The sequence below is a fragment of the Delphinapterus leucas genome, chromosome 2 (genome assembly GCF_059928025.1).
Source record: "Delphinapterus leucas isolate spDelLeu-1000000601 "Yukka" chromosome 2, BTC_Dleu_Yukka2, whole genome shotgun sequence".
NCBI classification, from domain to species: Eukaryota; Metazoa; Chordata; class Mammalia; order Artiodactyla; family Monodontidae; genus Delphinapterus; species Delphinapterus leucas.
In genome coordinates this window covers 172,333,778-172,360,963 of record NC_143130.1, presented here as the reverse complement: position 1 = coordinate 172,360,963, position 27,186 = coordinate 172,333,778, and the positions used below count along the sequence as shown (strand labels likewise).

The 27,186-nt window shown below is 50.6% G+C and overlaps 1 protein-coding gene across 3 annotated transcripts in view; it reads left to right on the top strand.

Moving 5' to 3' along the window:
* The first annotated feature begins 4,688 nt into the window (after positions 1 to 4,688).
* SYNE3 (spectrin repeat containing nuclear envelope family member 3) overlaps positions 4,689 to 27,186 on the top strand; it is a 95,446-nt gene continuing 72,948 nt past the window's right edge. For 2 of the 3 annotated variants that reach the window (XM_022576167.3, XM_022576173.2), the window contains exon 1: positions 4,764 to 4,865. The gene's annotated coding sequence lies outside the window, so the exon portion shown is untranslated. Of the gene's footprint in view, positions 4,866 to 27,186 lie in introns of all 3 variants that reach the window. The other variant, XM_022576171.3, reaches the window with a different exon arrangement.

The window sequence follows — 27,186 nt, the reverse complement described above, 5'->3', positions numbered from 1 at the left end:
TAAATGACATTATTATCCAGTACAATCAAGATTCACATTGTTTTTTAAATTGGGAGGAGTAACTTAGAGATGATCTTTTCCAATTCTCTCATTTCACAGATTCAGAGACTCAGAAGTGACCCAAAGTTACACAGCTAATTAGCAGCATTAACAAGGGCTAGAACCCAGTCAACCCAGGATCCAGTCCTGTGCTTCCGACGCACGTTATATTTTTATTTTATAAAAGCAGCACAATTCAGAAAGAGAAAGACAAATACCATATGATATCACTTATATGTGGAACCTAAAATATGCTACAAATGAATTTATCTACAAAACAGAAACAGGGGGCTTCCCTGATGGCGCAGTGGTTAAGAATCTGCCTGCCAACGCAGGGGACACGGGTTCGAGCCCTGGTCCGGGAAGATCCCACATGCCGCAGAGCAACTAAGCCCGTGCGCCACAACTACTGAGCCTGCGCTCTAGAGCCCGCGAGCCACAGCTACTGAAGCCCGCGCACCTAGAGCCCATGCTCCGCAACGAGAGAAGCCACTGTAATGAGAAGCCCGCGCAGCGCAACGAAGAATAGCTCCCGCTCGCCTCAACTAGAGAAAGCCCGCGTGCAGCAACAAAGACCCAACGCCGCCAAAAATAAATAAATAAATAAATAAATAAATTTATTTAAAAAAAAAAACAGAAACAGACCCACAAGCATAAAGAACAGACTTGTGGTTGCCAAGGGGGGATGGGGGAGGGGTGGATTGGGAGTTTGGGATTAGGAGATGCAAACTGCTATGTATAGAATGGATAAACAACAAGGTCCTACTGTATAGCACAGGGAATGATATTCAGTATCCTGTGATAAACCATGATGGAAAAGAATATGAAAAAGAATGTATATATATGTATAACTGAATCACCTTGCTGTACAGCAGAAATTAACACGCTGTAAATCAACTATACTTAAATAAAATTAATTTTTAAAGAAGCAGCATAATTCGTGTATGTAGCGGAATAGCCTGAATTACTCCAGTTACCGTGCTCAGTGCTTGAGATGACTGCCATCCGGCAGGGGTGCCCCTACTCAGTTACTGGGTGGCAGCTGCCAGTGGGGAAGGCAGCCGACTCAGAGAGGTTGACAAACCAGGCTGGTGCATCCGCTCACCCTACGAGCACACAGTAGGACTGGAGGGGGAAAAGACAGACTAACACTAGGAGAATTGGCAAAGGAGGAAACAAAGAAGGAAGCAAATGAGAGCAGAGCCAGGATGAGAACCAGCTGTCCACGCCCAGATTGGGATATCTCTGAGGAGGCGTCACAGAAATGGCTACCCCAGTGCAAGCTTTTCATCTATGCTTAGCCAAGAGCACTAGGTAAGTCGTCACCAAGGGGGAAGCCAGGCTAGGGATGGAGAAATGGGAACATAAATTTCCAAAACACCAATGACCACCCTTGGACCCTGGGCAGGGTCCCTCCTTCCTGCCCTCTTGCCTCAGTTTACCCATTCGCACATGAGGGGTTGAATTAGTCAGAAGAGCCATTCCGGCTTTCCTTGTTATCTTTCTGTAGAGACTGAACACACAAACAACTAAGAATCACACAAACTAAGACTTGAGGATTGCTGTTGAAGCTAGCTAGCCAAGGCAAATGTGAAACAGACCTGAATAACCTCCCCAGGCCTTTTAAATTGGCCCCTGCTTCCAGGTGAGTGGTGGTAGAGATGCTGGCCACAGGGAAGAGACGTGGAGAAAGAACAAAATATTTCACTCTTGGGGAGAATTTTCAAACGTTGCACAAACAACCCCCATCGCCAAATGAGTCAGTTTCCAAATGGCATCATTTTAGAGCCTCCTTGTGGCTCCTTCTCTGGGCCACGTCTGAAAGGGAGGCTGGGTGGGGTTTCCTGTGCTCAATTGCAGAGGTGACAGAGGGGCTCTCCCGCCTGCCTTTGCCAGAATGTTCTTTCCAGATAAGCTTTCATTTCCACTCCTTTCTGTAGCAGTGGGTAATGCTGAAGACGAATTGAAGTTTTTATAGCCTTCCTACTTGCAAACTCCCCCATTCTCCCGCATTGTTTATTCAACTTTTTTCCCTTCCATATGGACTTAGTGCTTGAGATGACTCTGCCATCCGGCAGGGGTGCCTCAACTCAGTTACTGGGTGGCAGCTGCCAGTGGGGAAGGCAGCCGACTCAGAGAGGTTGACAAACCAGGGTGGTGGATCCGCTCACCCTACAAGCACACAGCAGGACTGGAGGGGGAAAAGACAGACGAAAGACTGCCATCAAGTGAACAAAAAGGAAGCTCCTGTTTTTATGTCAGGCTTAAGGAAAGCAATGGAGGACTATACTGAAAGCACTAAGCCCTGTAAAGGTCAAGCTAATAATAAAACTAGTAACGTCTGCATGGTATTTTGCAGTTTATACAATATTTTTATCCCATGTATTCTCACCTATGAAATGTTATTGCTATCGCCATTTAACAGATGGGAAAACCAAGGTTCTAAGAGGTTACCCGGCTTGCTAAGGTTCCCTCAGTCAAGCAGCAGAGCTGGGCCTGGGATTTGGGTCTCTCAGCTCTGACAGGTGCTCTGTAGTGAGAAGAACAGTCCATCTCTGTACCACACTACCCTGTTCAGGCTACAGCCCCTTGGACATATTCCCAGGGACTAGCACATAGTAGGTGCTCAGGAAATTTTTGATGAAAGACTGAATAGGGAATTCCCTGGCAGTCCAGTGGTTAGGACTCTGAGCTTCCAATGCTGGGGGCCCAGGTTCAATCCCTGGTTGGGGAACTAAGATCCCACAAGCCACATGGCTCAGCAAAAAAAAAAAAAAGGACTAAGTAGCTGTTTCCCAGGAACCACAGTGATCCTACTATCTCCAGAGCAGTTCGCGTGAGCTGGGTGCTCACAATACCAGGCACAAAACCATTCAAGAGAGGTTGTTATTATTAGACCCATTTAACAGAAGAGGAAGGTAAAGTTGAGTAATGAGCTGAAAGTCGTTAACCTGGGCAGTTCGGCACCAGAGCCTGACTCCCCACTTGCGTCAAACTGTCTCTCACTGCAGGAAACTGACTTGAAGGGCCTCACCCTTTCAGGAGCGTTGGTGGATCCGTCTTCATCCTCGTGCACATCACCTGACCTGTTTCCGTCATGAGAGAACTCAGGAAACTTTTCTTAATTACGTGGGGGATCTTTGCAGAGATTTCACGAGCAGATACATGTGACAGCATTTGGAAAAGCAAAGCACATTATCCAGATGCCCAGTATTATAATAATTGTTGACCACTGTCTGTACCTTCAGCTAGACTGCTGCAACCCCAAAGCCTGCAGCAACATATCAGTTGGAGTCAGGATGATAATGACAAACATAACTGGACACCTAGAACAATCAAAGGGCAAGGATGAAAGAGGCCCTTTGTGTGTTATCTCCTCTGACCCTGTGAATAATTATAACTTAGTGAATGGGTTCTGAGTTAAGGAAGTGTGGCTGACACTCAGGCATTCAGCTCAGGCTAGGTCTACCCAGCGTTAACGCTGAGCTTTGGCATCCTTCTACGTTGCCCTGCATTTGGAAAACACACACGCGCGCGCACACACACACACACACACACTATTACTATCTGGTCCTGCTTTACAATTTAATCTTTCTCTTAGGACGCTGATTTCTACACTGAGTTATTCAACAAACATTGATAGAGGGCTGGCCAGCCTCACTGAGGAACCAAAGAGGAAAACACCCTCCGGGAAGCATTAGATTTGGGACATTTACTTAACTCTTCATCTGCAAAATGGGCGTAGCCACACATGAATTGTGAAGACTGGAGTCCACGTGGTACAGAGTTCTGCAAGTTGTATCCTTCGTGAGCGGCTCTCATCCCCATCCAAAGGAGGCGGACCCGATCGTGCAAACCTGTGATTACTCGGATAAAGATCGGCGCTGAGGTGGGGGACAGTCCAAAGGCCTGAATGTGCTGGGAGCACAAAGTCAGAGGCAGATAAGATTTAGACTCTGCTGTAAGGTTAAAGACTTGGAGTCCCTGGATCAGGGGTTTGCGAACGCGTGGGAGGAAGTGTCCGCTGGGGGGCGGGTCGCGCGGGGAGACCGAGGGGAGGCACATTCTAGCGCCTCGGGTTTATAGGAGGTTGTTTATGGGTGGGATTCACATTCCTCGTGACTCACCCCCCATCGCCTCCCCTCGGCATCCTGGGGGTCTCCCGTCCGAGCCGGGGGCGCGAAGATCCCTCGCACGGTGGCTTCTGGGACTGTGGGGTGGGAGGGGCCGGATGGGGCGCCCCCTCTGTCAGGCTGGCTGATAAGTGTCACTTCCTCCTTGGATTTCGCGCCTCCGGGAGGGGTGCCCCTGCCTTTGCTCCCACCTCGGCTCCCAGAGGGCAAGACCTCCCAGGTCCCCAGCCTCCTCCCCAAGGCTTGACGCACAGAGGAAGTCCGCAGATCGAACTTTCTCCCGGGGCGCGGCAGCTCCGCGCCACCCCCAAGGATGAGACCCGGGCGGAGGCAGGCGGGGGGCGGGGCTCGGGGCGGCTCCCGAGCCGGAGAGGGCAGCCCCGGGCGCGAGGCCTGGGGTGAGAGTGGCGACCCCCCACGGCAGCGCTCCTCCCGCCCGCCGGACTGGGGCCGAGCCTCGGGGGCCTCCGCCGAGCGCGCAGAGCCCGGCGCGTCCCTCTCTCGCCCCGCCACTTTGGCGGGGCCTGGGGGCGGCTCCCTTGGCGGGTCCCCAGAGGACTGGGCGGGGCGGGGGCGAGTGTCCGGGTCCCGCCCCGGCCCCGCCCAGCCCGGAGCCTCTCCGGACGCGGGGAGGGGTAGGGCGGTTCTGCCCGGAGTGCCCGCGGCACCGCGCTCCTGCAAGCTCCCGGCCGGGTAAGTGGCTCGGGGCCGGGAGGCCGGGACGGGGACCGAGAGGGTCGGGTCCTCAACCCCCCGGCCCAGCCGTGGTGCGTCCCTCAGGGATCGGGGTCGCTGAAAGTCAAGGGGACCCGGGGAGGCGCGCCCGGCGCGGGGGCGGGGGCCCTGGCGTGACAGCTGCGGGCGGGCGGGTATTTTTAGTTTAAACCCAACCATTTCCTGCCGCCTGCGAAATCCCCTAGCCTTTCTGCTCCCCAACCCTGGAGGTTCGGTCCCCAAGAAAAAGCCCTTAAGTCCAGGGCAGCGCGTCCCCGGAGGGCCGGGCGCCGCCTCCAATCTTCGCTCTGCCTCCGCTTGGGGCGAGCGGACCTGTCGCTGCGGGCTCGCGCCGCCGCGTGTCCCCGGACCGGGCGGTAAACGCCGGCGGGAATACCCCCTCCGGGCGACCACGAGCTCGCTCCGTAGTGCCTGAGAGAGCCCAGAGCCCACGGTAGGAAGAGGAAGTCGCACCGCAGGCAGGATCAGTTTCCTTCAGAACCCCCGGCTGTGCAGCCTTGCGCAAGCTTCTCAGCCTCTCTGGGCCTCATCCCACATCTCTAAAGAAGGGGAGAGTGAGGGCAGAAACGTCTTGTAGGGCCTGAAGGAGCCCCGACGGGATGCTGACTCTTATTAGAATCTTCAGATCTTGACTCCAAACAGTGGATCTGGTGGACGTGGCCTGTCGGTCGTCCCAGGAGCAGTGAGTGCCCAGTGCAGCCCACTGACCTCCGCTTCAAAACTCTAAGGCGGGGAACTCCAGCTGCGGTGGGGTGATAATAAATGTTATTGTTTTATCACTTTGGCCCTGAAGCTCTGGCCCAAGGCTGCCCTGGGACCCTCTCCCAGGTTCCTCCCGGCACTAGTGAGGGGCCTTTTACAGCCAAGCGCTGCCAGTGGGGGAGCCTGATGTGCCCGGGGTGGAGGGCGGGGGGGCATGCCTCGTTTCACATGAAGGAGGACAGGAGGAGACAGTGGGGAAAAGTGACTGTCCTCCCAGTAAAGGGAGCATGTCACAAAATCGCTGCCTCTCTGAGCCTGACAGGACAGCCTCCTTCATCCAGAGGAAACAGGTCCAGAGAGGGGGAGTGATTTGCCCAGAACCACACAACCAAAAACAGAACTTGTCTCTTGAAGGGTCCAGCCCTGCCTCCTGCACAGCCCGGACAGCCAACAGCTATCAGAGGTCAGGAGCTGGGAGGCAGAGGGGGAGTGCACTGTGCCAACAGGCTGTTTTGCCCTGTTTCCTGTAACCATGCCCCAGTGGAGCTCTCTGACACGTGTGGGTCTGTGCATTCCTCAGGCAGCCGGCCACAGCTGTGCCAAGCCTGCTGGCCCTGGGGCATCATTTGCAGCCAGAGAGGCCCCTTGGAGGGCAGCTGGAGGGGGTGTGGGCTGCGAGGGCTTATTTCTGGAACTCATTCCTCTCGCTGGGGTTCCTGAGGAGGAGACCCGAGGATTTGCTGGCGGCACTGAGGGGAGTGGTGGGAATCTGGGCTCAGGTTTCTGCCCCAGGGTGCAGGCTGGCCTCTAGCTCGTGCAGGCACCCTTCAGGGGAAGTTTGAGTTCCTTCTGTCTCCTCGGGAACAAACCTCTAGCCCGGGTGTTTTGCATGTTTTCCCACAGCCAGGGACCTGTCCTTGCCTGGGTGGCCACTCTGCCTTGCGATGCAGAAACCTGGGGCGGCGACTGTTGGGGGAACGTGGCTTAGCTGCAGGGTGACCTCCATTCTGGGGAGGCAAGACCGGGCAGGTCCAGCACAACCTCCAAAGCGCCCTGGAGCTCCTGGGTGCCCAGTGGGCAGTAGGGCCTCCTGTATTGCTCCACTGTTAGAAATGAGGGTGGACGTCAGACTAGCTGTTCCAGCCCTGGCTTAGCCTTTTCCCAGCTGGGTGATCGTGGAAACGTTACTTCGCCTTTCAGAGCTTCAATTTGCTTCCCCACGAGACGGGATGACTATGGCGCCCGCTGAGAGAATGAAATGGGACTTCCCGTCAACAGTGTTCCGTGCGGTGTCAGCCTCGGCACATGGGAGCAGGTGTCACAGTTTGGGGTAACGGGGTCTGGTTAGGACACCTGAGTTTCCTCCCCCTCAGTTCCACCTTCTCCCCCTCTGTCTTGATGTCCCCATGTCTGTCAAATGGCAGGTGGCCTTGATCATCTCCCTCCGAGCTCTTCTGGCACTGAAAGCTGGTCCTTGACCCAGGCAGAGAGATTTGAGAGGCACCAGCAGGGGACTCCAGGGGACTCTGGGCTCTTAGGCAGCATTTCCTGTCTCTCACCTCCTAGGATTCTGACCGCAGGCAAGGCTGCCACTCCTGGCCCAGGGACAAATGAGGAGAGAGATTCAGAGGCCAGGAGTGGTGGAGTCAGGATTTGAACTCGGGGCTTTTTTTTTCATTCCTTTTCTTTCCTCCTTCCCCTTCTTCCTCTTCTTCTTTTTAATTGAAGTATAGTTGATTTACAATGTTGTGTTAATTTTTGCCGTACAGCAAAGTGATTCAGTTATACATATATATGTACTCTTTTAAAGAAAATTTTATTTATTTATTTTTGGCTGCATTGGGTCTTTGTTGCTGCGCGCAGTCTTTCTCTAGTTGCAGTGAGCGGGGGCTACTCTTCGTTGCAGTGCGCGGTCTTCTCATTGCAGTGGCTGTTCTTGTTGCGGAGCACGGGCTCTAGGCACGTTGGCTTTAGTAGCTGTGGCACGAGGGCTCAGCAGTTGTGGCTCGCGGTTTTTAGAGCACAGGCTCAGTAGTTGTGGCACACGGGCTTAGTTGCTTTGCGGCATGTGGGATCTTCCCGGGTCAGAGCTCGAACCCGTGTCCCCTGCATTGACAGGTGGATTCTTAACCACTGAACCACCAGGGAAGTCCTATATATATATTCTTTTTTTTTATATTCTTTTCCATTATGGTTTATCATAGGATACTGAATATAGTTCTCTGTGCTATACAGTAATACCTTGCTGTTTATCCATTCCATATATAATAGCTTACATGTCCTAACCCCAGCCCCCACTCCATCCTTTCCTTAGCCCCCTCCCCCCTGGCAACCACAGGTCTTGAACTCAGGGCTTTTGACTTGATGCTCTTCACTCCACCACACTGCCTGTCTCAGACAACACGAGGACAGTGTTATACATCAATTATCAGGAGGACAGTACTGATGAGGTAGGATCCAATCAACATTAAGACATTGGCATTTGCTGGAAGAAGTGGATTCCAAACTTTTTTTTTTTTCCCGTAATATCTAACAGTAGCCCAGCTGGATCACAGAGAGAGGAACCTGGGAGGAGCCGATGGAAGTTGGGGAACTGTCTGTCCACCCTCTCGGCCCCTACCCACCGGCCAAGGAATCTTTGCTTCAAGACTTAAGGATGAATTCCCTGGCAGTGAGAAGCCAGGAAGGAGATGGGGGGACGGGCGGTCCTGGCCACAGAAGCCTTGATTTTGTCCTCATCAAAACAGAGTTAAGGGCTTCCCTGGTGGCACAGTGGTTTAGAGTCTGCCTGCCGATGCAGGGGACACGGGTTCGTGCCCCAGTCCGGGAAGATCCCACATGCCGCGGAGCGGCTGGGTCCGTGAGCCATGGCCGCTGAGCCTGCGCGTCCGGAGCCTGTGCTCTGCAACGGGAGAGGCCACAATAGTGAGAGGCCCGCGTACCGCAAAAAAAAACAAACAGAGCTAAGAGGCCCCAACACCTTCCTGTGGGGTTGCTGGGAGGATAAATGAGACAACTGGGGACAACACTCAGCAGAATGCCCAGCATGGTGGGGACACACCAGAAAGAGGCGTTATCATGGTTTTATTATTACTAATCCTCCTAATGTCGCTGCAACAATGTAGTGTGGCCTGCACCTCTTGCCTGGATTTCTAGGCCGCAGATCTGGCAAAGGGAATCCTAGCATACCCAGAATACTTTGAAAGACTCAGGGGAAAGGCAGAGGCTGCTCAGGAAATTCGAAAGGTCAAAACACGAGCACACTGACATGAGTTGATTAACATATATACATCCCATGTAATATATACATGAGATGTAAAATGGTGGCAGAAAGCAGGAAGGTGATTACCTTAAATAAAAGTCAAGTGTCACCTTGGGCTGGGGGGAGAGGAGATTGGATTGAGAGGGTCATGGTGGGGGGGGCGGGGTTATGAGGGAATTCACCTTGTAACTACTTGTGAGTACAGGTATGTTTCATGCACCCCTCTATACCTAGATCCTGTTTCATAAATTTAAGCAGGTTTAAAAAAAAAAAAAGGCAAGGGAATGATAATGCAAAACCAAGGTGGCCATCTTTGGTGGGGGAGAGGGTACAGGGTCAGCCTGCTCCATTCTCAGTGGGATCCACTGTTTCTGTGGGCTCGTGGGCATTATTTAAAAATATTTTTATGCTTCATCACTTGCAAATAAGAAACATATATACATATACAATGTATATAATATGTAAATGTAATACATATATAATGTAATACAATATATATTCCATTGTTTATATATCAAATTGTACATACAAGTAAAATTAGAAGGTAATATAGAGCATTTTCACAAAGCTGTCTTAGAAAATCACACTCTTCCCAAAGATTCAAATGTTAAATCTGCCTGGGTTTAAAAAATGGAACCCACACAAATCCCGTTGTATAACAGACACATGGTTTCTCATTCAGTAGAAGTAATCTCCCTCTTCTGAAGTCATAACAAGAGAGTGACTTTCACACTCTACCATCTCAGATGATTCAACAGGGTTTTTAAGTCCTGGCCTCATGATTTATGCTTCTGAAATCAGAAAATCCTGACGTATTTGAGCTGGGAGGAACCTCAGGTCCCCTGGACCCATCTGCTGGCTTTATGGCCGAGGGAACGTGAGGCAGGTAGTTAGAGAAGACAGTTCGCTCTGTGCTGCTACATGTATGTGACTCTCATCAGGACGCCACCCACCACACCTGTGCTGCTACTCCTACTAGTACTACAAGGCAGGGAAATGGGTGGTATATCTGAGATTAAACTGATGCGATCGTTTCAATTTTAAAAAGTCAGAAGAGAGCTACAACAAGCGGTGACCACAGCACTTCCAGGACTTACGCGGACAGAAACATACAAGCAGTGCCTTTCCTCCTGGAAGCCCTCTTAGGGTTCCTCCTACTCTTTGCAGGGCATGCTGGATATATTTATAAGTTATCAAAGCAATTTTGTGCCATGGATATGGTGATCCCCGGTTTTCAGTCGGGGAAACAGGTTCAGAGAGGTTAACCGTCTTGCCCCAAATCACATGACAGGTAATTGATGAGGCAGGAGTTTCACCCCAAGGGAGTACTAAAGAGACGAGAGACTGCTTTAAGTGTGCCGTGTGTGAGCATACCCTTCACTCCTCAGATGCCGAAGCCCACCGTGGCCGCTGGTTGAACTCAAGTCAAGAGTTTTATTTGAGATCTGGAAAGGGCTGAGCCCCTCCCAAGTGACATTTGCTGAAATAACGCAGCAGGGCTGACTCACTGGGGGAGACTCTTTCCTTGCTGTTGCAAAGAGCTGGCCTTTCTGTGATGCTAGGAGGCGCCCTCATTCATAGACCTGTTTGACCTTCACCTGGGCGGGTCTCCGTTTCCTGCCCTTTAAAAAGGGAGGTTGGAATTAGGAGATCTCTAAGGTGCCTTGAAGTCTGAATGTTTCCTCTCATCCAAGAACCACAGCCTCACAGTAGGTATTTGGGGACCTTCAGTCTGGCCGCTGCAGTCTGCCCCCCTGCCCCGCCCAGGAGGGGTCAGGTCACTTAATCAGGTGATTCCCTGTTTATCTACCTCCAATGCCCCCCCCCCCCCCGCCCCTTGCTCTAAGGACTAAGTCCCAAGCCTCCAGCCTGGGAGGAGGCTCATGTTTCCCACCTCCAGACTGTGCTCCAGAGGTTACCTCTGCCCAGCTGTTACCTCCCCACCAACACCTGGCTAGACATCACCTCCTCCTAGAAGTCTTCCTCAACTACCCGGTCAGGGTTGGTGATTCTGTTTTCATGGTCTCATTGCGCTTTGCAAGTGATAGGTAGCTTTCAGTTTTCGTGTTGATTTCCTGCTAGATTATGACCTCCTGGAGGGCAGGGATAGAGGATTATTTATTCTCACATCCCAACCAGAAAGAGCTTATTATTATTTTCATTATTATTATTTAACGAAAAGGCTTTACGGTTTAAAACAGGATCTTACAAACTTGAGCGGAGCTGATGTTCACACCACCCCTGAGTGTAGCGGCCAGGGCACATCCTAATAATTCCCAGGACACAGAGGAGAAAGGTGACCCGAGGCTGGGGAGAAAAGGTGTCACACGCCTTCTCTCCCTTTGTGGCCCTCTTCAGGAGACTTTCTCCTTGGAGAACCGTCCATTTTCCTGGACTCTCCGGGGGCCGGCCCTGGAACTCTGGACACGTCTCTCGGCCTCTCTGGGACTCAGACCTGCCGTCTGTTCTCTCCTGTTAACGCCCAGCGTTCGGCGGTCTTCCTTCTTGCTCCTACCCCTGCGTGAAGCGTGCCTCCCCCAGGCCTTTCCGTGGCTGCTCCTTCTTTTCTTGGAAATCTCACCTCACAGTCACAGCCTCCAGGGGGTCATCCTGCCCACCAGTAATGCCCATCCCATCCCCTGCCCCTCTCTACTATGTCCTTATCTCCCTGTTTTATTGTCTCTCTAGCACTTAACACTACCTGAAATTATCTTAGTTATTTATTTACAATCGAGTTTAGCTTCTGTCTCATCTACCTGAAAACTCCAGGAGGGTGAGATTGTTTTTCTGTCCCCAGAGCAGCCTGGCCATAGTAGCTGCTCAACACATATTTACGGAACGCAAGAATGCATGGATCAATGAATGAATGAAAATGTCTAAGCTGATGGGCTGGATGGGATGCCGTGAGCCCCCTTGCCTGGTTTGTCATGTCAGTTAACATCTGTTCAGCCCTTAACTGAAGTTTCTCTGCATTTTCTCTCTTTACCTTCACGACTGTTCCATGACGTGTGCTCTGATAGTCCTGTTTACAGTGAGGTTAACTCACCTGTCCTCAGCTAGCTCACAGTGAAGTTAAGACCTGAACTCAGACTAATTTATCCCAGAGCTCATGCAGGTCTACACTGGCCTTTCCATGCTGGGAGTGCACTGGGCAGGATGCGGTGAGTCAGACCCAGGACTCAGGCCTCCTTACTAGGCTTCTAGTTCTTTCTCTGCAATCCCCAAAGGCTCTCACACTGCCAGGCCATTCCTCAAAGGAAATCCTCTCTGTGTGGCTAGTGTCATAGGGGTTCAGGAATGCCACGGGTTCCCCAGAGCTGGGGCCCACCCTGGAGCATCCTGCCCTGCACACGCCATTTGCTAGCTTGGACCCAAGGATCTCCACCTGCGGCTGGCTCACCAGCTGTCCGAACTTGGTGACCACAAGCCGGTGGTTGTAGGTTGGATGTGAGCCAGTTGGGGTTGCCAGGTTACATTCCTTTCCTCAGAGCCAGGCAGCCATCGAGCCTGGTTTACGTAATTGGCCTATTTATCGCTTTGTTGATTTCAAACTCAACTTTGCTCAGAAATAATTTTAGAAAATGGAGTTTTTAAAAAGTCCATCTTGTGGTGTCTCATCCCCATTTCCTTCTGGATAAAACCACCTGAAAGCTTAAGTCTTTGCTCGTTGCTGCTTACTCCCTTGGGGAAGGGAGGGGAGGTCCCCATAAGTTCCTATATTTGTCCCCTATTGGAATTGGCTCCTGGCTGGAGCCAACTTTGCTTCGGGAGCCATAGAGGCACACGTTTGTGCCAGAGATCTGGGCCCTTCCACCCTGGAAGCTGCTCTCCTTGGGCAGCCGCATTCCTTCAATGCGCTGACTGAGATGGACATGTCCCTGCGCTGGATGGGAGCAGTCTGGTGGGGGGAGGTGGATGCTTTAAACAGACTGTCCCATCCCAGGGACTATGGCTCAGCTCCCAGGCAGCTGGGAGAGGCCCCACGATGGACCCTTTAATTTTGTCCTTTTGGGCCTCAGTTCCCTTCTCTGCAAAGTTGCGGGGGACACGTGCTACACTCTTCACCGCGCTTGGTATGTGTGAGCAGGTATCACAAGCCACAAAACCCCGCCTGGAGCTAAGGGATTGTTAAACGCTAGTGTAGCCCACAGAGCAAGGTGTCACCTGTCTTCCTATGCAAAGGACAGTTAGACCTCCTACTTTGCCTGGTTTTTCTCTGCTCCTGGGCCTGAGGTGTGGAGCCGGCAGCCTGGAACGGTGACGTCAGAGAGACCTGGGCTGAGACCCTGATTCTGCCACCTGCAGTGGGGTCTTGGCAAGTCACATAAGCTCTACGGGCCTGGACAACTCGCCGGTTCAGGGGGTCTGGTCACACCTTCCCTGCAGAGCTGGCGTGAGGGGCAGATGTGATCCCAGGTTTACGAGGCATTCCCAGCTCCAAGCAGGTGCTTGGTCCAGCTCCGGTCTCTTCCTTCTCCAGCCTTCCCGAGCGCTCCCCGCTCCCCCGAGGCGCTCCCTAGCTGGGAGGTGACTTTGGTGACAATTTGGGTCACTTGGAAGGGAGCTCGGCACTTCCGCCTACCTCGGCCCCAGAATTGGCACTTGTTGGACTTGTTGGGTCCAGCGCAGCTGCTGGTGAGTCAGCCCAGGCTCAGGTGTTCTTGGCCGAGGCCCGTCCAGTGGGGGGCGTGATGGGCTGGAGTCGACCCAGCCTAAGCCTGTCCCCTTTGGAGGACTCTTATTGGGGTATACAGGGTGCAGACCACATACCTCAGTCATTCATTTCCTTCCCAAGGTCCCAGCCATCCCTAATGGCCAGTGCAATTTTGTTCTTTCATAGAATTAATTATGGGAAAAAAGTCAATGTCACCACTCCAGGCCCTGTTGTCTGACTCCCAGTCTGGCCTCGGGGTCCTTTTCAATACAGCCAGGGAGCTTAAACTAGGTCAGAGCTCTGAGTTTGGACCAGGCGGCTACTAGTAACTGACAGGATGACTGCGGTGCGCTAAGCGAGAGCACAGGTGACATAACTCCCTTCTGTCTTCCTCTCCATCTTCCTTTGGCCTTTTTCTTTTTTTTTTTTTTTTTTTGCGGTACGCGGGCCTCTCACTGCTGTGGCCTCTCCCGTTGCGGAGCACAGGCTCCGGACGCGCAGGCTCAGCGGCCATGGCTCACGGGCCCAGCCGCTCCGCGGCATGTGGGATCCTCCCGGACCGGGGCACGAACCCGCGTCCCCTGCATCGGCAGGCGGACTCTCCACCACCGCGCCACCAGGGAAGCCCGGACTTTTTAATCCTTCTGATTATCCTGTGTTCTCATAATCACCTGGGCGCCGCCTTCGGCTAAAGGTTGAGTCTCTGGACCTGGGACTGCTTATCTGTGTTTTGTCAAAGCTCCCCAGGTGGTTCTCATGCACAGGGATGGTTGCGAAGCACTGGATTTTGTGCAGAGACCGTCTCCGTGTGGAGCTAATCTGGTCTGACACCTCTCTGACACTCGCCCATCTCTCTTCATGTGCTGACCACCAGATAGAGATAAATAAACGGCGTTTATATTCATTGCATTTATTCCTTTTGATGTTCTATACATGGCAAACGATCCTCACCCTGGCTTTCTATTTAAGGTAAAAATAAAAGGTCTCCTCTTAAAATAAATTTAAGTTTCAACGGGTTGAATTTCTTACAAACAAACGTGAAAAAGTAATAGTGCAGGTGTCCCCAGATGTGGCCCAAATCATGGATGTGGGCTTTCCTGGTGGCGCAGTGGTTGAGAGTCCGCCTGCTGATGCAGGGGACGCGGGTTCGTGCCCCGGTCCGGGAGGATCCCACATGCCGCGGAACGGCTGGGCCCGCGAGCCATGGCCACTGAGCCTGCGCGTCCGGAGCTTGTGCTCGGCAACGGGAGAGGCCACAGCAGTGAGAGGCCCGCGTACCGCAAAAAAAAAAAAAAAAAAAAAAAATCATGGATGTGATGATGCACAAATGGCCAAAGTGTGTAAAAACATGGAACTAGATGACTTCCAGGGGCCCCTTGAAGCCTGGCATCCTGATGGATCCAAGGAGTGCTCACCATAGCTGCGCTTTAAACTCTCCCGAAGCGAAACAGAAAGAGAATTTCAGGTGAACAAACCCTGCCTGACCCCAGCTGGCTTTCTCTGCTTGTGTGCCGGGGCCGCTACCTATTATCACTGGAGAGTTGGCCTGTGTGCCTTCTTTCAGAGTGATTGTGAGGTCCCTGTTGTCTTTGAACTGTCTTCTAGGGATTCATGCCATGGCAGGTCCTGGGGAGGGTGGAACCCAATCCAGGATCCAGGTATGATTCCGGTACGGTCTTGAAGGGCATGGGTAGGTGGCTCCAACGATGTCCCTGACAGTGCTGGGAAGACCTCACTACCTAAGTGTCTCTAAGTAAGGGGAACTCCAGAGGGAAAACTGCTGAAGACATGGCTCTCAGCATTTGGAAAACTTTGCCTGATCAGCCCATTCTGGATATCAGGGACTGCCTACTATTATATTTCCTGAAAGGAATAGTAAGGAATCTTCTGGATTCTCAGACCTGGAAGAATGCTATGCTGTTAGGTAGGGTTGGGGTGAGGTATTTCCCTTGAGCTGATAGAACAGAGGTCAGCAAACTTTTTCTGTAAAGGGACAGGTGGTAAATATTTTTGGCTTCATGGACCATTTGGTCTCCATCGCAATTATTCAGTTTTTCCATTGTATTTAGAAAGCAGCCGTAGACGCTTTGGAAATGAATGGGCGGGCTGTGTTCCGATAAAACGACTTGGAGTTTGCATTGCATGTAATTTTCACCTGTCATGAAATATTACTCTTCTTTTGATTTTTTTTCCAACCATGTAAAAATGAAAACATCACGCAGCTGGAGAGCTGTACAGAAACAGGCAGTGGGCCACGGTTTAGCAGTCCCCTGCTCTAGAAACCTTCTCTGCAGTGGAGGGTGGACCTTGAAGATGTGAGTAAGTCACTGTTATAATCATTTCAGTTCTTGCAAATAAGGCGCTGAAACAGGCCTGGGTCTCATGTCTGTTAGTTAAAGTAGAGCCTAGTATTAGTTACTGTACTTAGTTCATTTACCAACAAATACTAGGTCTAGTGGTGAAGACGGAGGGAGAACGCTGGTCCTGGGCTGGCTGTGGAGCCTTGGGCAGATGGCTTAGCCTCTCTGAGTCTCAGTTCTTTCATCTGTAGAGGCAGTAATAGTGGGACCGATCAAATCAATGCAAGACAGTTCACTTCTGGCACATAGCACACCCTTCACGAAGGTTAGCTATTTCCTCTCACTTCCATAGAGTTCAAGAGTACGGGGATGTTTTATCCCTTCATCCAGCAACCCTGCACAGTAGATCTTATTTAGCACTTTATGGAGAAAGAGGCCCAGAGAAGTTACAGAGCTTGACCAAGGACACAAGCTAGTAAAAAATGGTAGAGCTTGAAGACTGTGACTTGAAAGACCTAGCTTTCTCTATGTGATGCCCTTGCAGACAGCCAGACAGGAGAATAAATCTAGTTTCTCTAGGGACTTGTGGAGGTGGTTAATTTAACGATCTTTTCCTCTAGAGCCAGGCTCTTATAACTCCTCCATGCTGTGCCTCAGGTTCTTGGGGAGACCAGCATCATTTGGGGGACCTCACAGCCCTCTAGCAGTTTGGGGAGGCACCAGGCTGAGGGGTTTCTGTGAATATTTTAGGGGGAACTTTGTTGCTCTGCATGGAGCTCTGGTTTAGAAGCCCCAGCGTGGAAACAGGCATCTGGACAAGATTTTAAGTTTTTCTGAGTCCTCCTGGGAGAGAACGTCTGTGGTGTGTGTCTCTGCAGGGCTAGTAGGGAGGGTTCTAGAAGACAGGATTTAAGGCAGCTGCTTTTGAATAATGGAATCATCAGGATCTTGGGAAATAAATAGCAGAGGTGGATTCCTGACCAGCTTTATGCCTTGGTTTTCTCTTCTGTATAATGGAGATGGAAAAGTCGTCATTAGCTGCCTGTTTCTTGAGCCCAGCACGTGTGTGTTGGACGCCTGCAATGGGTCTCACTCTGAACACACAAAGGAAGTCTGGGGAGGAAGCCTGACCTTGGATAGGGGAGGCCTCGGGAGGTAAAACTCAGACAAGGGAAACAGTGAAGGAACCAGAGAGCCTGCAGCAGCCTGGGAAGGTGGCCGAGCCAGTGTTTAATGTGCCCCTGCACTTGTCTGAAGACTTAACCAGAGAAGCGAGGGACACAGGCATTAGACTCGCCCATCGCTGTGCCCTCTGTTCCCACTCGGTTACCCGGGGAAAAGCTGCCCTGGACACTGGCTGCTAAAAATTCAGCCCTCACCTGTGAGTGGCTGAGAGGTTGGCGGGGGAGGGGTGTTGGGAGGGGACATGCAGGTGGAAGTAAGTGTGACCAACTGTTCCCAGTTTGCCCAAGACTGAGGGGTCTCCTGGGACACAGGACTTTTGGAGCTAAAACTGGGGAAGCCCCGGGCAAACCAAGACACTTGGGTCGCCCTAGTTAGTCAGAGTCTTGCCATCCTGACCGTGGCACTGGGCAGTCTGGGTCACAATGGACAGTGTAAGAGGGGTCATCTGCCCCCTGAGCCTCAGTGCCCCCTCAGGCTTGATCGCCCCTCCTCTGAGCTCCCAGAGCCCCTGTGCACGAAGAATCACTGGCTCTGCTGTCCCCCGAGTCTGTGAGCGCGTGAAGACAGAAACCACCCTGTCCTCGGGCCAGCCTCTGCCTGTCCCTGAGCACAGAGCAGGTAGTAAATGCTGTAGGATGAAGGAATGAGGGTTGAGGGTCTCCGCCTTCATTTCCTCCATGCTGGGGACAAATTACTCAGATGCCAATTCATGCTTTGCTACTTTGCACATGCTGTTCCCTGTCCTGCATGCCTTCCCCTCCCTTGGCAGTCTCTCACCGCACTGTGTCCGCTCTGAGCTGAACCTTAACTCTCTAACTGGCCTTCTCTGTTCATTCGTCTTCCCCTCCCACCCCCGACACGATGAGCTCCTCAAGGGAAGGTCCCAGCTTAGTATTTTCTCTGCTGCACTTGGCACCTGTAAAGGTTTCTTGAACAAATGAGTGGCGCTGAATATGTAGAGCAGCGATTCATTCATTCACTCACCAACTCCTTGCCGAGGGACTACCGCATGCCAGGCGCTATTCTAGGCAGAGGGACGGGAGCAGTGGACACGACTGGCAAAACTTTTGCTCTGATGGAACTTATATTCTAGAAGGTTCTAGAATCATCTAGCTTCAACAAGCAAGCAATAAGTAAACAGACCATATCCGAAGGTCACATGTCCTGGCCAGTTGCTGCCAGGCTGGAGGTTGCAGTTCCGTGGAGGGGAAGTGATTCAGGCCCAGCACGTGTGGCTCCCCTCCTGTGGATGCAGAATGGACATACCTTCCCCTGGGTGGTGGCGGCCCTACCGTCGAGCGCGGTCAACTCGGGGAGGGTGACATTTGCCTTTCATGCAAATCTTGTAGGCCATCAGTCCTTGCAAGAAAATCCACTAAAGCTAGCATTGTGCAACAGGAGGGGAAAAACACATTTTAGGAGGTCATGTGCTGTTTGTGCCGGGTGTGGGAGGCCCCGTGTGTCTGACCCCGGTCCCCAGGGCGGGAGTGCAAAGAATGGGGCTCACATGCTGACCGCCTCTCTCCCCCAACTGCGCGGGTGACCTTGCTGGGCAGCAGCAGGAGGGCCATGGGCTCTGCTAAGGGATTGTTGGGGAGCCCAGATTCCTCCAGGAGGAAAGGGATTAAACTCCCTCCCATCAGGGGGATAAGGAGGGGGATGCGCTTGGTCAGCTTCCAAGCGCTGCACACAACAGTGAGCTATTGTCTGCTGGGACTGACGGGGAGCTCAGCCCTGGACACAGTCCCCTCCGGGAGGGAGGAGTGGAGTCCGGCAGGGCCAAGTGCCCCATGCCCGGGAAACACGCTGCTCCCCAGAGCCCCAGGTGGCATCTCCCTGCTGCCTGGGTACTGGTAGCCCCTGGTCCTGAGGTCCAAGGGGCTTGGGTGGCACCTCTGTGTCTGCAAGGACGTGACTCACCCCTGCTGGTGACCCCCTTATGTTGCCCCCCACCCCGGAGGGCAAGGACTGAAGACTTAATCAGTCCCCAAGGCCGGTGCCCTTGGCTTCACACAGACACATCGTAAAACTGGCGTCTTGAAGCCTGGGAAGGAACTGGCATGTGCTAATTATAATCTGCACAGCCTGTTACCGATTGACCTTGGACTCCTGGGAGGTGAAGGCTCCTGGGGGAAGTCTTAGTGGTGCTCTGAGGCTTCCAGATATCAGGCACGGCGTCGAGATAAGGAGGATGGACTCTTCTGGATGGCTCAGTGGATACCACCTTGCAGCTCCAGCAGAGTGCGGACAGTTTTAAACCTCTTGGGCTCTGCTAAGGGACTGTTGGGGAGAACAAGGCAGCAGGATACCTTCTGTATGACCTTGGGCAGGTCACTGAACCACTTTGGACCTTGATTTCTTTATATAAAGAAGACAATCATTCCTACTTAACAAGAGGTGAGAGACCTCAATAAGCTGCGTGTAAACACCTAACATGGGGACTGCCACCCGGTACATGCTTAACAGTGTTAGTTCCCAGCCCGGTACACCCTGAGAAATCCTGGAGGGCTCCCTGGAGGCAGTGGTGCCAGAACTGATGAATGAATGTGGGCAGGCAAAGAAGAGCACTGAGGGGGGAAGCCACATGCTATGTACAGGGAGCCCCAGGGAGCTCTGGTTCAGGAAGAGGAGGTGGGAATCGGTGGGAGGTGAGGCTGCAGAGATAGATGGAGAAGGACCTCAACTGTCCTGGGACACGTTGTGGACTTTCTCAGGTAAGGGCTGTGGAGCCTTGGAGGGATTAAGTCAGAAGGGCCTTTGACTCTGAACCCTAAGTGCCCCTTTCTGCCAAAAAGAGAGGACTCTGTTCCCTCTGCCTCCTCAAGACTCAGGGCCCAGGGGCTCAGGCCCCAGGAAGAAGCACGCTGGGCCTGAGCCCCTGTGGGGACGTGGATCTCCCCAGGGGTTCGGCCAGTGCAGCCCCGAGAATTCCCTTGCTCCGAAAACTCCCATTTGGAACAAACCCTGCCTTCTTTTGGCTGTTCTTCTCACATCTGGGGTGCCATTTATTAAATGAAAGTGGGGTTCAAGTTGTTCTGTATCCTTTTATAAACCAAACCTGAAAACCATAGGAGGGTATTTTTCTTAGGTGAGAAGTAAAGCGTGCTGGGTTTTCTAGTCTGCTTTGATCCTGGTGATGACACAGACCCAGGGTTAGCAAGATCCTGCCTGTGTGGGTCCTATGGGTCCTGTAGGTCTGAAAGGCACGTCTTTGTATTGAGGGCCTACTGTACCCCAGGCTCAGCGCCAAGCCTTTGTTTGTTTTTTTTGTTTTGTTTTAAATTTAATTATTTATTTTTGGCCTTTTGTTTGTTTTTAATTTATTTATTTATTTTTGGCTGCGTTGGGTCTTCGTTGCGGTGTGCAGGCTTTCTCTAGTTGCGGTGGCTTCTCTCTTGTTGTGGAGTATGGGATCTAGGCTCGTGGGCTTCAGTAGTTGTGGCACGTGGGCTCAGTAGTTGTGGCGCACAGGCTTAGCTGCTCTGCAGCATGTGGGATCTTCCCGGACCAGGGCTCGAACCCGTGTCCCCTGCATTGGCAGGCGGATTCTTAACCATTGCGCCACCAGGGAAGCCCAGTGCCGGGCCTTTGTATGCTTGTTTGGTGCCATTGGTATCCTCACTTTACAAACAAGGAGACTGAGGAACAGAGAGGTTAATAAACTTGCCTGGGGTCACACAGCTAGTAGATAAAGAAGCAAGATTCAGTCCCACGCTGGCCATACTTCATGGACTACGTTTTCTATACAGCATAATGTGAAAGCTGGGCTTCCTAATTCTAACTTATTTTAAAAAGTCGAATGGAACTGTGAAATCTCTTAATTTGTTATTAGAATGTACGCAGTCTTAAAGTACTTTAATTTTTTTAAAAAACTACTACTACCACCTTAAAGAAATTGACATTTAAAAAATGTGCCTATGATTCCAGTGCTCTAAGAGAACCTTCTACTTTTTCCTGTGTTCCTTTCAATCTTTATCTTTTTTCACACAGTTTTTGTATAACTTGCACAGTAGGAGTTGGCAAACTGCAGCCCACAGCCCAAATGCCACATGGTTTTGTAAACAAGGTTTTATTGGAACACTGCCATGCTCATCATTTACATACTGCCTATGGCTGTTTTCACGCTACAACTACAGATTTGAATAGTTGTGACAGAGACCATCTGGCTTACAAAGCCTAAAATATTTACTATCTGACCCATTCCAGAAAAACTTTTCAGCCCTTGGTCTAGAGAGCAAAGAGTTTTAATTGAAGTGTAGTTGATTTACAATGTTGTGTTAGTTTCAGGTGTACAGCCAGGTGATTCATTATGCTTTTTCATATTCTTTTCCATTATAGTTTATTACACGATAGTGAATAGTAGCTCCCTGTGCTATACAGTAGGACCTTGTTGATTATCTATTTTATATATAGCAGTTTGTATCTGCTAATCCCAAACTCCTAATTTATCCCTCTCCCCCCTTTCCTCTTTGGTAACCATAAGTTTGTTTTTTATGTCTGTGAGTCTGTTTCTGTCTTGTACGTGCATTTATGTCATATTTTAGAGTCCTCATGTAAGTGATATCACATGCTATTCGTCTTTCTCTGTCTGACTTACTTCACTTAGTATGATAATCTCTGGGTCCATCCATGTTGCTGCAAATGGCATTATTTCATTCTTTTTTATGGCTGAGTAATATTCCACTGTGTGTGTGTGTGTGTGTGTGTGTGTGTGTGTGTGTGTGTATACCACATCTGCTTTATCCATTCATCTGTCGATGGACATCTAGGTTGTTTCCATGTCTTGGCTATTATAAATAGTGTGCAACGTGCTCTTTTTTCTCTTCAGACACAGCATTATTCCATGGTGTTAATCATCACGTTTCTCAGTGTAAATGGCCCAGGATGTTCCACGGGATGGATGTCATCAACTTTCCTTAACCATTTTCTTTTTGCTGGACAGTTAAGTGGCATCTTCTGTTTCTCAGTGTTTATCTAAAACATTTATATAGCACCTACTGGTTACCAGCACCGTTGACCAGTATAACTCACTTAATCAGATCAGTGATAAGAAGTTCATACTATTATTACTTCCATTTTACAGATGAGCAAGTGAAGTCAGAGGAGTTGAATCCACTTGGCTGAGGCCTCATTGTTTTTCAGCAGCAAAGTTAGGCCTGAATCTGCTCAGCCAGTTGGCTCTAGAGTCTACACGCTTAGCAGCTGTTAGGAAGTGTCCTGGAAGAGGCAGGCCTTTGTGACCGTGACTCTGTGTGTGTGTGTGTGTGTGTGTGTGTGTGGTGGTGGGAGGGTGTCCAGCGCAGTGACTCACCAGGAGTGAGCCCCACCCTGCCCAGCCCAGCCTAACCACCCAACATCACCCAGATTTGGTTAGTCTCTGGTCCTCCTTGTTACACACCAGGCAGCTTCAGCCATGTGACCACAAACTTTGTTTCTTTGTGGAAAACAGCCCTGAAAAGAAGGCCAGCTGCCGATGCCGAAGAGAAAAATGAATTCTCCCGGTCAGAAGAAGACCTCTTGGGCGGGTTAATACTAGAGTAGATTAGGGCTCTGCTTTGTGGCCAGGGGGGGTACACATCTTGCTCAAATGTTAAATCAGTCATAAATTTGCATATGTTCTAGTTGGACTGAGAAAAACAACAAAAATGTGACATAACTGTCCAGCAAAATGGAAATGATTAAGGAAAGTTTGTGACATCCACCCCAGGGAATATTCTGGGTCATTTACAAGGAGAAACGTTGATAATTAACACCATGAGTCCGGTGTAGCGGTAGTCAGGGGGCCTTCGGGAAGCCGATGAGACCCGCAGACCTTGCCAGGAGAACAAGCATGCACACGAGATGCTGCGTGAGATTTCAGGAGGCTCAGGGAGCCCTCATAGCCTAATCCAGGGGGTCTTACCCATTGTCAGGGAGGGGGGCAGGTTAAAACCCCTGGTCCACGAGACGTTTTGTGTTTTTTTTAATAAATTTATTTATTTTTGGCTGTGTTGGGTCTTCGTTGCTGTGCGCGGGCTTTCTCTAGTCGTGGTGAGCAGGGGCTACTCTTCGTTGCAGTGCGGATTGTCATGGCTTCTCTTGTTGCGGAGCACGGGTTCTAGGCACGCAGGCTTCAGTAGTTGTGGCACGTGGACTCAGTAGTTGTGGCTCGTGGGCTCTAGAGCTCAGGCTCAGCAGTTTTGGCCCACGGGCTTAGTTGCTCTGTGGCATGTGGGATCTTCCTGGGCCAGGGCTCGAACCAGTGTCCCTTGCATTGGCAGGCGGATTCTTAATCACTGCGCCACCAGGGAAGCCGTCACAGACACATTTTGAAAAGTGAATTTAGTGAGTGCTACCCACGGGACACTTGTGAGGTGAGCTAGTGGATACCAGAAGGTCTCAGGTCAAGAAATGCCGTATTGTAGAGACTGCGGGGGTGGGAGGGTGTTGAGAAGACTCTGAACACTGTGTCCACCTTCCAGCAGAAGGAAGGGAGCCTGAGCTGTCAGGTGACCCAAGGGTGCAGGATCTGGTCGGTCCTGTTCACCTCTCTGATCTTCAGCACCAACCACAGCATCTGGTACGGAGCAGGCGTTGCAACAAGATCTGTCATTAAATGAATAAATCGTCTCCCAAGCTCTGGAACAGAGGGAAGTTGGGCCTGGTGTGGCTCTGGGTTAGAAGATGAGATGGGCCCCTCTCTCTGCCTGTTCACACGGGTCCTCAGAGGGCACGCCCTTCATCATCACCTGGCCTGGCGGCTGGATGGAGTGAGAGGCACAGAGGGAGAGAAGTGAGGGTGAGCTGGATTTTTCTCGGCCGTCAGTTCCTGGAAACCCAGGTCGGGCCTCCACAGCCTGGTTGGTGCCCCATCTGGCCTGATTCATTTCGAGCCATACACTGAGAGGCCTGGCATCACTGGGCCCATCGCAGTCCCGCCCAAACTGGGCATGCCTCTCAGCTAGTCCCCCATCTCAGGCACGCTCCCTGCAGAGGACTTGGCCTGGGCACCTCGTCAGTCTGACCTGCAGGGGTTCATCTCCCCCCAGCCCCCGGCCTCTGTATCAGTCGGCTGTGGGATGGGACATCCTGTTCTGACTCAAAAAGGAACCCTCCTTCTTCTGCCTTCCTGACTCACTTCCTCCTTTTGCTGGCCGTCGTGCAGCATGGCATGGGCGCTGGAGCCCAACAGACCTGGGCCTGCCCCTGACTGCACCTCAGTAGCTGCCTGACCTGGGCAGGAGAGCTGGCCCCTCTGAGCCTCAGTTTCCCCATCTGTAAGGTGACGCGGTCGCCCCTGCCTTGGTGGTTGGTGGTAATGGATGCACCGCACCTGCCCAGCACCTGGCACCCAGCAGGTAACCTCATACATGGGAGCTTTGGGTGACATTTTCCCCAGCCCACAGGGGCCTCCTTTAGCATACAAAAGTTAAGACTCATGATGACCTTGACACTCACCCAGGGCAATCATAAGGTCACAGATGACCTGGGGTGGAGACAGGGTAGGAGCAGGCAGAACACTCGTTACCCACCAAACAGTGTTGGCTGGGGTGCGAGGCTGGGGGCTTTGCTGGGAGGGGATCACGGGGACTAGCTTCAAGGGCAGACACCGTGGGGAGGAATGACGGCCGCTCCCCACAGCTGATCAGATATTTGCACATTCAGTCAGCAGTGGAGAAAAGATCCTTGGACTTGAACTCTGGTTTCTTTGTGGAAGAGCAGGTTTCCAATAAAAAGAATGCCTTGGGGTTAAACAGCACTTTACAAAGCATTTCCTAGCAGGTGATTGAAGGTTCCAGGTTGCCTGGACGCTTCTCAGTGCAACATTGTTTCCAGACAATTGGTCAGGCGCTGCCCTCCCTGCCTGTGGGTCAGTCACTGATCAGAGCACGCCACTCCCTTGCTCACAGACCCTCGCTGGTTCCCTAGTGCCCACAGAGGGAAGTCAGTGCACCCCTCTGACTCCCCTGCCTGCCTGTCCGTCACAGCTTCCTTTAGCAATTCCCAAGCCCACTCTGCCGCCTGAACTTGGCATTGCACTTTCCCAGCTTTTGCTTATGCTGGTCCAACAGCTTGTTACACCCTTTCCCACTTGTCATCTTATCCAGACACTGCTCATCCTTCTATCTCAGTCAGTGTGTCCCCTCGTCTGTGAACCCCTCCCTGGATCCCCTAATCAGCATCATGGCTCCACTCTCTAGGCTCCGAGAGTTTCTCATGTGCCGCTCCATTTGAGCATATAAGAGCCTCAGAGTCTGCGGTCACGCAGACCGTGTTTATAACCCGCAGCCTGCGCCTGGCTCACCGCTGTGTACATCTGGATGTTAAAGCCGACTGGTCTTGGATTTGACTCCTTATCTCCTAACTAGTAGCTCTGGGACCTTGGGCAGAGCACGAAACTGCTCCATCTCAGTGCCCTCGTCTGTAAAATGGGAATGAGTATTAAGACCTGCGTCTCACTGGCTCTCCCCTGTCATTTTTGTGTCTTGAATTCTTTTTGTCACTCTTAATGTTAACATAAATCTATGTCTCTGATCTCTCTGTAATTGTCCATAATGTAAAACAGAAATATTGTCATAGTTTTTGGATATTTTATGTTCTTAATATTTAAGAACATTTAAATTATTTTGTCTAAAAAAAAAAAAGACCTGCCTCTCAAGTATAAAAAATATTTTTAGTGTTAACTCAGCAAATGCTGTCAAATTGAATTGAGTAACTTCTCACGGGGGTGGGTCTGTTTCTCACAGGAATGGGTGCTTAAATTAGGTCTGTTTGAAGGGCCCTCTTAGTTTGGAGATTTTGATTGTTTCTTTTACAGAAAAAGTTTTATGGAGATATAATTCACAGTATACAATTTAAATGGGTGCATTTAAAGTGTACAATTCCATGCCTTTTTGTATATTCACAGAGTTGTAAAAACATCACCCCAGTCATTTTTAGAGCATTTTTACTACCCCACCCCAAACCTGCACAATCCCCGGTCCACCCATGCATCCACTCCAGCCCAGGGCACCACCCATTTCCCTTCTGTCTCTACAGACCTGCCTGTTCTACACATTTCGTATAAGTGGAACCATACAATATGTGGCCCTTTGTGATTGGCTTCTTTCACTTAGCATCATGTTTTCAAGGTTCTTACATGTTATAACCGCATCACTACTTCATTCCTTTTTATTGCTGAGTAATATTGCATGGTATGGATGTAACATATTTTATTTATCCGTTCATAAGTTGACAGACATTTGGGTTGTTTCCACTTTTTCGGCTCTCATGAACATTTGTGTATAAGTTTTTGTGTGGACATATGTTTTCATTTCTCTTGGAATATACCTAGGAGTGGAATCGCTGGATCATGTGGTAACTCTGTGTTTAATCATTTGAGGAACTGCCAGGCTGCTTCTCAAAGTGACTATACTTTTTATATTCTCACCAACAGCATAAGAGCATTCTACTTTCTCCACACCTTCACCGATACTTTGTTATTGTCTGTTGTTTTGATTATAGCCATCCTTATGTATGTGAAGTGGCATCTCCTTTTGGTTTTAATTTGCATTTCCCTGATGGCTAATGACGTTGAGCATCTTTTCATGTGCTTATTGGCTATTCGTATGTACGTCGTCTTTGAAGAAATGTCTGTTCAGATCTTTTGCCAATTTTATGATTGGGTTTTTGTCTTTCTAGATATAAGTCCCTTAGTGGGTAAATGATTTGCAAAATTTTCTTCCATTCTGTGGGTTGTTGTTTCACTTTCTCGATGGTGTCCTTTGAAACACAAAAGTTTTTAATTTTGATAAAGTCCAGTTTATCTTTTTTTTTCTTTTGTTGCTTGTGCTTTTGGTGTCACATCTGAGAAATCAGCGCCTAATCCAAGGTCAGGAACATTTGCACCTATGTTTTCTTCTATGAGTTTTATAGTTTTGGCTCTTACAATTTGGCCTTTGATCTATTTTGAGTTAATTTTTGTATATAGTGTGAGGTAGTGGTCCAAGTTCATTCTTTTGAATGAACGTGGATATCCAGTTGTCCCAGCACCATTTGTTAAAAAGACTATTCTTTTCCCATTAAATTGTCTTGGCACGCTTGTTGAAAATTAATTGTCTATAAATATGAGAGTTGATTGTTTCTTATCTGTGGGTTATTTTGAAGAAATGTAATGCTTTCCTTCAGAGGCAGAGATGTTTTTATACCAAGATGAGT